A 10,937-nucleotide genomic window follows, 5' to 3' on the forward strand; every position below is an offset into this window, starting at 1 on the left:
CTTAGAACCATTTAAATACAGTGATGGTAGCATAATCTGATGGGTAGAATAAAATGTCAGGACACCAGTCATACTTGTCACCGCCACCAAACCGACCAATCACAGGGCTTACGCTATGTGTCATTTTTGAGAGGTGCACGCCAGCATCAGTGTGAGCATCAGCATCAGCCACGTTGAGGGCTATGCGACCACACATAAAACCTTTCATAAACCAGTTATTTTAAGTTCATTTAAAATATAATGATTCACAAATGTATCCCTACTCAAATTTAAATGAGTCATGTGGACCTAGTGTTTAGTGAACCAAAAGCACAAACAACTGACTCTTATGAGTCAAATACTTTAATGAACAATTTAAAAAACACTTTATAAAGTTTGTGCTTACCGGGTTTTGTCCATAGGTTCTTGGCTATTACCCGGACTGTTAATACCACTAGATAGAAGAGTCCAAATCAACTTCTGGCTCAGAACGTATGGCTTATTTTCACAGTGTTTATCAGCAATAATCTCTGCATGAATTCCCAAACTACTCTCATGCGTCTCTCTGTCTTTTTTTCTTCCCGTCTTTCTTAATTTTTCTTTTCCTCTCCTGTCTGTAAAAGAGATAACGCAAGAGTAGAATCTAATTTTATTTAAACACATTTTTAATTCTTACAACTGTTTCCAAATGATGATTGACACAATGTGAAGTCGAATTTATTTTTTAACGTGTACAAATTACGGACGAAAATGTCAGATTCAGTATGCAATAACCTTAAGTTTATTTCAAAAATAAATATAAAACATATTAAGTGCAGTTTGATTTAGTTTAACAAATTACTTTATAAACCAATTATTTTTAATGATTTAAAAACATGATTCTTAAATCTATCCTGCTTAAATTCAAATGAGTCCCGTGAAGTGGTTCTGTTTAGTGAATCAAAAACATAAACAAATGACTCTTTTGAGTCAATGTTTTTAATAAACAAAAAAATAACACTGTTTCCAAATGACGATTGACACAACGTGAGGTTGAATGTATTTATTAACGTATTACAAATGAAAATTTCAGACTCAATATACAATAACTTTAAGTTTACCTCAAAAGTACATAAAAAACTAATTGAGTGGAGTTAGATTTTGTAACGTTTTATAAACTAATTACTTTTAGTGATTTAAAAACATTTCTTCTTAAATCTACCTTGCTCAAATTCATATGAGTCATGTGAACAGGTTCTGTCAAGTGAATCAAAAACAAACAAATTACACTTATGAGTCAATTATTTTAATAAACAGTTTAACTGTTGTTTTCTATGGAAATTTAGCATAAAACATGTCCAATTTAATTAAATACTAATTAAATTCAGAAACTTTTGAAACTGAATCAAGAGGTTTTGACCCTATAATGATATCAACTTCACATATACTGTACAACGATCATATAGAAAAAAATATTAAAATACATGAATTTATCTGGTTTCTTGAATGGTACCTGGTTTAATTAAATATTAAATGACCTGATTTGGATGAACTGGTTCTATTTAGAGAAGGGGTGCCCAAACCTTTTCTTATAAAGGGCCAAAAACCAAACTTGATTGAGGCAAGTGGGCCGAAGAAATTATATTTGACATGGGTAATTTTGCAAACGTAATTAATAATGTTTAAAAATTACTAAAAAAACACTGGTTTATATTAACGAATACAGTAATATGATAGGCATATTACAGTACAAACAAAACAATCTAATTTAAAACAGACTTACACTAGTTTTTGCCTTGATTTGCTTGCTGATGTCTTCTGCATGGTCCTCTATCTGTCATGTGACATTATTTACATTTTTAAAAAAAATCTGATTTATTTATAATATTAAATTGAAACATTTAATTCCAGTTAGCTTTTTTTGTAGCCCAGCAATAAAACAAACAAAAAAGGTAATGTTAAACTAGAAAATGACAATCTCTGTGTTGAAGGCATTCGCCCCAACCCTCTTCATCATACTCTCCTCTCAGATGGGACGGTGGGCCTAATCAAAGGTTACAATGGGCCAACTTTGGCCCCCGAGCCCTAGTTTGGGTATCTCTGATTTAGAGAATCAAAACGAATAGCATTATCAGTAAAGGCAATGCAGAAACAAATTACTTTTATTAATCTAATCTTTTAAGGAAAAGTTAAAAAACAACCATTTAATATTTAACTTTTTTTTCCAAATACAAAAAAAATTATTACTGAAATAAACCCAAATGCATAAAATTTCAACAGAAATCAACAGAAAAGCTGTATTAAAACCAAGCATAAGCAACAATCATACAGAAAACAATAAAAAATATTTCTTAAATATAAACAATGATCACACATTGTATATTTTACATATACGGTGCACTGGCGTTGCGAGAATCTCATTCTTAAATAATTCAGATTAACATATTACTTAAGCTTGGCCCAATTTCTATCCACATTTTTAGTATAGTTTCCTTCCAAAGCACTTATTCCCCATTTCACTCTGTCTTCCGAAATGTCAATCTGTCCACATTGTCCATACAGATTCTTATAATAGGACTATACATCTTTTCTAATGAGAGTGAACGAGAGAGATTAAACAGGCTGTAATCTCTCTTGGCTCTCAGGTCGGGACAGTTTGATGGATGGAGCAGGTCATCTCTCAGGCGCTGACAGTGATAGCCTGTGTCAGCCCTCAGATAGTGACATGGCTCAATCGCTCTGTCATTCGCCTGCTCTTTTAGCATTATCCTCACTGTACTGAGGACACAACCGGTGGCTTTACCTTAGAACGACTGTGGTTTGTTTTTGATGGCATGAAATACAAAGTTGCCAAGTCTGCTTGTACTGTAATACATGACTTTGGGCTACTTTTGTCATTGCTGCTGTTGTTAATTTGCACTTAAAATCACGAACAATGGGTTTTTAGTGTGCCTTTATTCAAATAAACTACACAACAAATAATGAAAATATGGAAAGAACTGCAGATTTATTTTTAAAAAATGGCTCTCATGAATTGCATAATTTTAGGGAATCTAAATCATATTGCAGGACTTACCTGATTCACAAATCAATGATTACTGCCAGTACAATACAATACAATACCATACAATACAATACAATAATGAGTTGGTATCTATAATGTATTGTTTACACATTTGTTCACAATTTGCTTTATTTTACAAAAAAATATTGCTGTTTTTTGTCTTTGACTCTAAGTCTACTCTCCTTTCCTGTTTTTATTATGCTTTGCTATTTTTTTTTGTGTGTAAATATGACTTCTCTTTTTGCTTTTTAGGTTTCAATTTAGTGGTGTGGGCTCAATAAATAATCAAATAATACTGTAACTCTGCAAGTTTGGGGCTTTCTTTTGAAGCTTTGGTCACGTATATATCCTGCTAGCATTGGGAACATGGTGACATATCATCCCACCGGTACTGTCAATGTGTGTAATCACCCATATCCCCCTGTGGATCTGCGTGATTTGGCTTCATACTCGCCAACCCTGCTGGGACAACCAGGTCATATTAGCATAAGGTGGTCAAGCTGGTTTTTGGAACATGGTAACTGTTTTTTACTGGTTCAAGATGGTCTACCAGGCAAGCCAGGTCTTCACCAGCTGGTAGAGCAGCTGGTCAACCACCTAAACCAGCTTGGAGCAATAAATGACCAGCTTGGACCAGCTTGAAACCAGCTGCTGTATTTCAAAACATACTATGCAAAGCTAGTTCAAGATGGATGTTCATTACAAAATGCAGCAACAGCACTATGATGTGCTGAACATTTCTTTTGCTTCAGATGAGCTGTTTTGGAAGAAAGAAAGACATTTTAAAAGGACTTATTTTCAATGTTGAGCTTTTAGAAAGCTGAGTTTTTAATATTTTATTCAACAATTGTTTTAGGACTTCCAATTCATTTGCCTATGAGGGAGATGACTACGCTGTAAAAAAAAAATCCTGGTTTCCTTACTTTTTAAGCTGAATGGCATAACCTTATGAGTCCATTGAACCTAAAACTGCTTGCATAACTTAGATAGAACATGCTTAACTTAGTTTATTAAGTTACAATGAACTAAAAACATATGTTGTCATGACTAATTGTTCATATAATGTTTTTTACAGTGTAGGAATAACAAATGGCAGTAAACGGTCAAACTACTTGCTCCACAAACAAGCCTGATTATGACAACACATATAAAAAATATAATGAGAAAATACCAGTTTGCAACTTTAAACAACATTACAAGCTGATTTTTTTATGGCTAAAAATCAATGGAAGTGAATAAGACTTCGAGACAAATAGGTACCAATGCATGAACCGACTCTTATATAAAAGAATAAGATCAATAGAAGGTTGTTTTTTGTGCAAATACTGTATTTTTTAAAAAGGTTGTGTTTTTAGACTGCTGTTTCTGTTTAAAATAACATACCTATGCACCATTTTACGCCATATACTTCAAAATGCGCATTAGTATAGGGTGATGGAAACCAGGATTGAGCTTTTTAAGATACTGTGTTTTTTATTTCGAAAGTGTTGTTGTTGAAATGGGCGACAAGGTGGCGCAGTAGGTAGTGCTGCCTCCTCACAGCAAGAAGGTCGCTGGTTCAAGCCTCGGCTGGATCAGTTGGCACTCTTGTTTGGAGTTTGCATGTTCTCCCCGCGTTTGCGTGGGTTTCCTCCGGGTACTTCGGTTTCCCCTACAGTCCAAAGAAATACGTTACAGGTTAATTGGGTAGACTAAATTGTCCGTAGGGTCTAAGCCGAAAAGAAAATGAATGAATGAATAAATGAATGAATGAATGAATGTTTTTAAAATAATGTTTTACATATTTCTGTGTTGCTGTTGTTGTTTTTTATATCTAGAACGCTGTGCCATGCACGAGACCCAAGACTTGGACAGTCAAAAATGTTCCTCTAGTACTATAACAATAAAAGTGAAAGTGAAACAGTTTAGAGAAATAAAAACTAAATGTCATTTTATTGTTAATTTGAATATAGAAAATAATTTTATTTCTTAAACCATGACAGTTTTTCTTTGAATTGTCTTACTGTTTTAACACTGTCCCAGGAAAAATGTATATAATATAATATAATATAATATAATATAATATAATATAATATAATATAATATAATATAATATAATATAATATAATATAATATAATATAACATAATATAATATAATATAATATAATATAAAATAATATAATTAATATGATATAATATAATATAATATAATACAATATAATATAATATAATAAAATAATATAAAATATAATATAATATAATATAATATAATACAATATAATATAATATAATAAAATAATATAAAATATAATATAATATAATATAATATAATATAATATAATATAATATAATATAATATAATATAATATAATATAATATAATATATTTAATAAAATATAATAGTACCATTTACTATGGCTATACAAGAACTAATATAGCAAGCCATTTTCATATATATTATGAGAAGACAGAATTCATAGTTAGAATTTTTTTAAATTATTTTAGTTAAAACTAATTTTCAGTAATTTATTTTTTTTCTTATTTTCGATTTTTTTTAAGTATTCAAAAGTACTTACAGATAAAGAAACACCTGAATTCAATTGAAAGTAAAAAAATAAACCAATATCTAAAAGAAATCTCTGTAATTTTTTAGTACTTTCTAAAAGAAGGTTAAAGACACACAGAAGTTCCTTGGGGCTCCATATGGACGTGTGCATGCCTTCAGAGACCCCTCTGTGAAGTGCCTTCACAGAGAGCTAATTGTTGACATTGGGTAATTGTGCCCTAAAGGTCTGTCGTGTTTTATTTAGTTTCGTGATGAGCAACCACGGCAGACCCCTCAGGCTGTGCGGGCCACAATGGAGACAAATAGCGAAAGAGAGAAGGAAAACGACAAAGCGGGGATAATTTCTTAAACTTTTATTGCTTCGATGGCACCATGATCTACTCAGCGAACATTTAATGTAATTAGCCAGTGAGCATAATGCTAACACACACATTGACTTTTTTTGTTTGTTTGTAAGACATCTGCATGTCATTGACTCAATCTCAGCCACTAGATCCATTGTTTCGTTCCTTATACTACTTGACCACTTGATCCACTTCGTTTACGTATAGTCATCTATTCAGCTCAATTCAATTAACAATTATTTGTGTAGTGCATTTTACAATAAATATCATGTCAGAGCAGAAGGAAAGAAGGAAAGGTCTTTTAACTTACAATTAACAGCAATGTGATTATCAGAGATTACTCTTTTAAAATTACTGTATGTCCAAGTTGCAGAAGGGTACTGTTCGGGGATGATTTAATCATGCAGGTGATAATGGCAAGATGAACCTACACATTTAAAGTAATGATTACTTTGGGAAAGGGGAAATATTGATATAATATCCTAGTGCAATATTTTTATATATTTATATATTTTATAGTAATTTTTCATAGTAGCACAATATATACTATATATCGAAACATAGATGCTCATATCTAAATGTATTGCTAATATTTATAAAATGTATACTATTTGATTGATTATTAAAATTGGTTTCTTACAGCCCAATAAATGGTTGTGTCAAACTGTAGTTGTTTTTTTAATGATCTGGGTCACCTTCAACATGTGGAAAGTTAGTAAAATAAAGATGATGGCATCGCAGAAAGATGCATACAACGTTTATGACAGGTTTTCATTAAAGTCTTGGTCAGTTTGTCTGCTTGACAATTACATATAACACTGTAGAATGCCGGCTAAAGTGAGATAATATGTTTTAGTTTAGCTCTAAAAGACGTTGTCAAAATTTTCCTTTGGGAATATAATTGGAACTTGGAAAAAACTAATAAATAAAATATATCACAGAATAGCTCAATGCATTAAAAACCACAATAATATCATTGGTACTCTGATGATTCCCATACTTATTCTTTTATTTATTTATTTATTTATTTATTTATTTATTTATTTATTTATTTATTTATTTATTTATTTATTTTAAGTTGCTATTTGAAGACTAGTGTTGGCATCATATCACATGTGTTTGGATCATTGGATCATTGACTTGAGTCATTTAAAATGACTTGATCCAACCTTAAGTTTTCTGGTTACCTCAGTTTGGATATTTTAAGGTAGAAATAGAAAGCAAATGCTTATAAATGTTAATAAAATATCTATTATTTATACACAACAATACGCTAACACTAACAAATGGCAAAGACATTTACAGTATTTGGTTTAATGTCTGCAGTTTAGGGTCATAAGATACTGAACATTATGGGAAAGCTTGGCTTATTACTTAAATCTAGATTTGAATTTGGAGAGCGTCTGAGCTCAATATTTTTTTATGAAGGCTAATCGAGAGAATTGGAGCTAAATGTAAAAATGCCACCTTTGGTGGACTTTTCGATACCAAAGTAGGTACTACCAGAAGTCTGGAATTTTGCAACCTTAAAAAAATGGGATGGATTATAGTGTTTACAGTGTGATAGAAGACTGGTTAAGTACACAGGAGCTAAATCTGTTAAAGCTTTGAAGGCAAGCAGCAGTATTTTATTATCCAAAGAGAACTTAAATGTTGAAAATATAAAACTGGGATGATATGATTAGATTTCCTAGAGCTTGAAAGAAATCTGGAAGCTGATTTCTTGATAAACTGTCACTTGTTTATTGAATATCGCGGACAAGCAGATAATACAATAGATTATTGCAGTAATCAAGTGTTCAGGTCATGATTGTATGAACAACCTTAACATATTTCATAACTTTTCAATGTTTATGAACTGTTTTTGTAACATTTTTACTAAAGTTCGTAACATTTTTACGGTTTTTGTAACTAAACAATGGATTATTGCATGTAATCAAGTGTTCAGATCATGATTGTCTGAACAATCTTTTCATATTTTATAATTTTTCAAAGTTTATGAACTGTTTTTGTAACATTTTTACATTGTATTCCCATTTAAATCTGCATTTAGCAGACTTTACCCCCCAAAGTGATTCATATTGCATTGAAGGTACTCATTTTATTAGTTCTTTCTTACTCTGGAACCCATAACCCACAACTCTGTGCTCTGCAATTTGAGCTACAGGACAGCCCTATCATATGAAATATGATTTTCAAAAGTCGCTGTCTAAATAAATAAAAAAAAAAACAGTTCTTTGACTGTAGAGAATGAAGCAACAGCACATCCGCCTACAATAGATGAATATACCAAAACCCTTTTTTTTTTTGAATTCATACCGATGTAGTGAGATGTTAGCCTGTAGGTAAAGCCCGTAAATTTCCTTCCATTGATTTGTAGTAGCAGATATGGATTTCCACTCTCTCTTTAAAGCGCTGAAGTGAAATAAGCTTTGTTTGGTGGGCCGTCCGTGTAAATCTGCCTGTGACATTTTGATAGCTGTAGGGGGAAAAAAGCGTAAATATCATTAGAGAAGGCGTCGGATTCGAAGCCGTCACTCAAACGCTCCATTATCAATCCGAACGGATGCTAGAAGGAGACAAAGGGAAACGACGGCAGAACGGACTCCTGGTCTAGTCAGTCCGAGAGTCTTTCAGTAAACAGCGAGTCGTAAATATTTCAGCCGTCACAGCGAAGTGTCGACAGCTGTTCCCATCTGCATGTTAATGAAGGCAGAGGCAAGGGACTCCGGCTCAATGAGTCCCTTCAGCTCCCACACTCTCTCTCACGCACACACACGCTCTCTGAGGTCTGCCATGCTTAGCTATCACTGGGTGGGCATTGTGCGGCCAGAGTCTCAGTCCCACGCATCCACAAACACACTTGTACGCTTGTTTCTCTAGAGCAGCCGTGAGGTCAGTTAGGCTACAGGCTGAGAAAGAGAGACACAAAGCTACAGGATGAGTGTGAGATCAAGTCAAGGTGAGTGAAAGATAAAGATTTCATTATGGTGCTGTATAAAAATAGGCCTGGATTTAAGAGGCATGCATTTTTCATTTATTTGTAATGCACAGGAATGACATAACATAACAAAACATAACATAACTGTGATGCATATGTATCAGTCATAACAATATAAAGAAAATTTGTAACATTTCAGTGTCCGTTTTAATAAACTGAATGTTTTTGATAAATACTGTACAATAACTAGGATTGTACATTTATTATCGATAAATCCAACTTTATGGAACTGAATATTGATGTACTTATATTTAAAACGTGGGTGTTTTTTTTTTTTAACTGAATAACTGTTTTGCAAAGATTTTTTTTCCACACCAAAAGGAATACATTTTGTGTTAATATAAAGAAAGCATATATAATTATAAGAGTCCACACTTAGCTGATGATTGTTTATAAAGCGAGTTTGGCTGGCTGTCCCAGGAAAGAGCCCTGAGCTCATAAGATCCTTGAGACCGGGGCTCCCTCCTGTTTGAAAGTGAAAGGGGAGTTTGAGCTCAGGTAGGTCTCGGATTCCCACCCTTTTGTTTAGAGCCTAGATTACAATTATAAGATTTTGCTACATAGAGATATACTGCTGGTTAAGAGTTCACTATAGTGTTAATTTAGATTGATTAATTCAGATGTTTTTGGACTGTGGGAGGAAATCAGAGAACCTGGGGGAAACCCACATGAGCACGGAGAGAACACGTAAACTTCGCACATAAACATCAGCTGGCCAATTAAGGATTTGATCCAGTGACGTTCTTGCTGGAAGGCAACAGTGCTGACCACTTGGCCATTGTGCCGTCCTATAGAGGGAAAGGTGGAGGAGAACTAGTGTAAGGGGGGACTCTTCAACGCAAAAATAAATGTAGTAAGAAATTGTTTTTTTATAGTGGGTTCTTAGGAATCATCTGATTGGTGAATCATGCATTAGTTAATGCAGGACCAGCCGAGTTCAATCATAATCATGTGATCCTCTCAAAATTAGTATATAAATAAACTTTACTTATACTGGCAGGCTTAATATTAGACAACAAGCGCATAGATTCGCTCTTGAAATTGGTGGGACATACATTCTGTGCTTAATCTGTGCTGAAAGACTCCGGATCAGGCACCTCTGAAATCTGATACGGCACCTCATTTTACCAATCCCCCTCCTCAACTGCCCTCCTCCCTCATCCTCTGTTTACTTTCACTTTCTTTCGCCTCCTGAACCCTCATCACTTTCATCTGCGACATGCCTCCGCCATTCAAAGCCCCGCCACTCTACATCCACAGGTAATATGCTGGAACCGTTACCCCGATCTGTTCCGGGACCTCGCAATTAACAAATTAAGCTCTACATATCCCTAGAGTGCATGCATTGCGCAAATTGTTTTTGTGCTTTTAAAAGTACTTCATAATTTAAAATAAACCCTTACATGTAATAATACAAATAACAATTAATGAATCACATTCCATGCTGCAAAAGTCAATTTACATGATTTTACTGCAATCTGGCTTTGAGGAGGTATGAATGGAGAGAAATTTAGAGAGGTGTGTAACGCTATTTAATTGTTTTATCCTGATTATTGTTTTTCATAATCATGGGGGGCAAAATTGAAACTGAATTGACAGGCATTATTTTATTTTGAAGTCGATTAAATTATTGGTAGGGACATTTCAGTAATTGGTGGATATTGGTGGTGGGGATACGTCCAATCCGTCCATGCCAAGTATACACCCTTGTTAGTCATTAATAAAGTTATCCATACAAGTTGTGTGATGTGTTACACATATTTACAATAGCTTTGTGAGAAGAAGAGGACGAAGTTGTCATTCAATAAGCCTTGCTCTATAGCTCTGAAATGTCATTTATGCTTTTTCAAGTTTGCTGCATTGACAATTACTGAAGTAGCGTTAAGTTTAATGATGTCAACCTTTCTGAATTGCTCTCTTTATAATTAAATATGTCTGAATGATGTATTTAAGGGGCTTGGAAAAGGCAGAGATTATCATTAAATCTTAATTCATCTCTAAATCTCTACTTTTAATCTTCATTA

The 10,937-nt window shown here is 33.4% G+C and overlaps 1 protein-coding gene across 36 annotated transcripts in view; it reads left to right on the plus strand.

Annotated features, from left to right (window-relative positions):
* The window catches only part of adgrb1a (adhesion G protein-coupled receptor B1a), a 158,137-nt gene that overhangs the window by 19,423 nt on the left and 127,777 nt on the right, over window positions 1-10,937 (plus strand). The window lies entirely within an intron of this gene.

Source organism: Danio rerio, chromosome 16 (assembly GCF_049306965.1).
Source record: "Danio rerio strain Tuebingen ecotype United States chromosome 16, GRCz12tu, whole genome shotgun sequence".
In the NCBI taxonomy this organism is placed as follows: domain Eukaryota; kingdom Metazoa; phylum Chordata; class Actinopteri; order Cypriniformes; family Danionidae; genus Danio; species Danio rerio.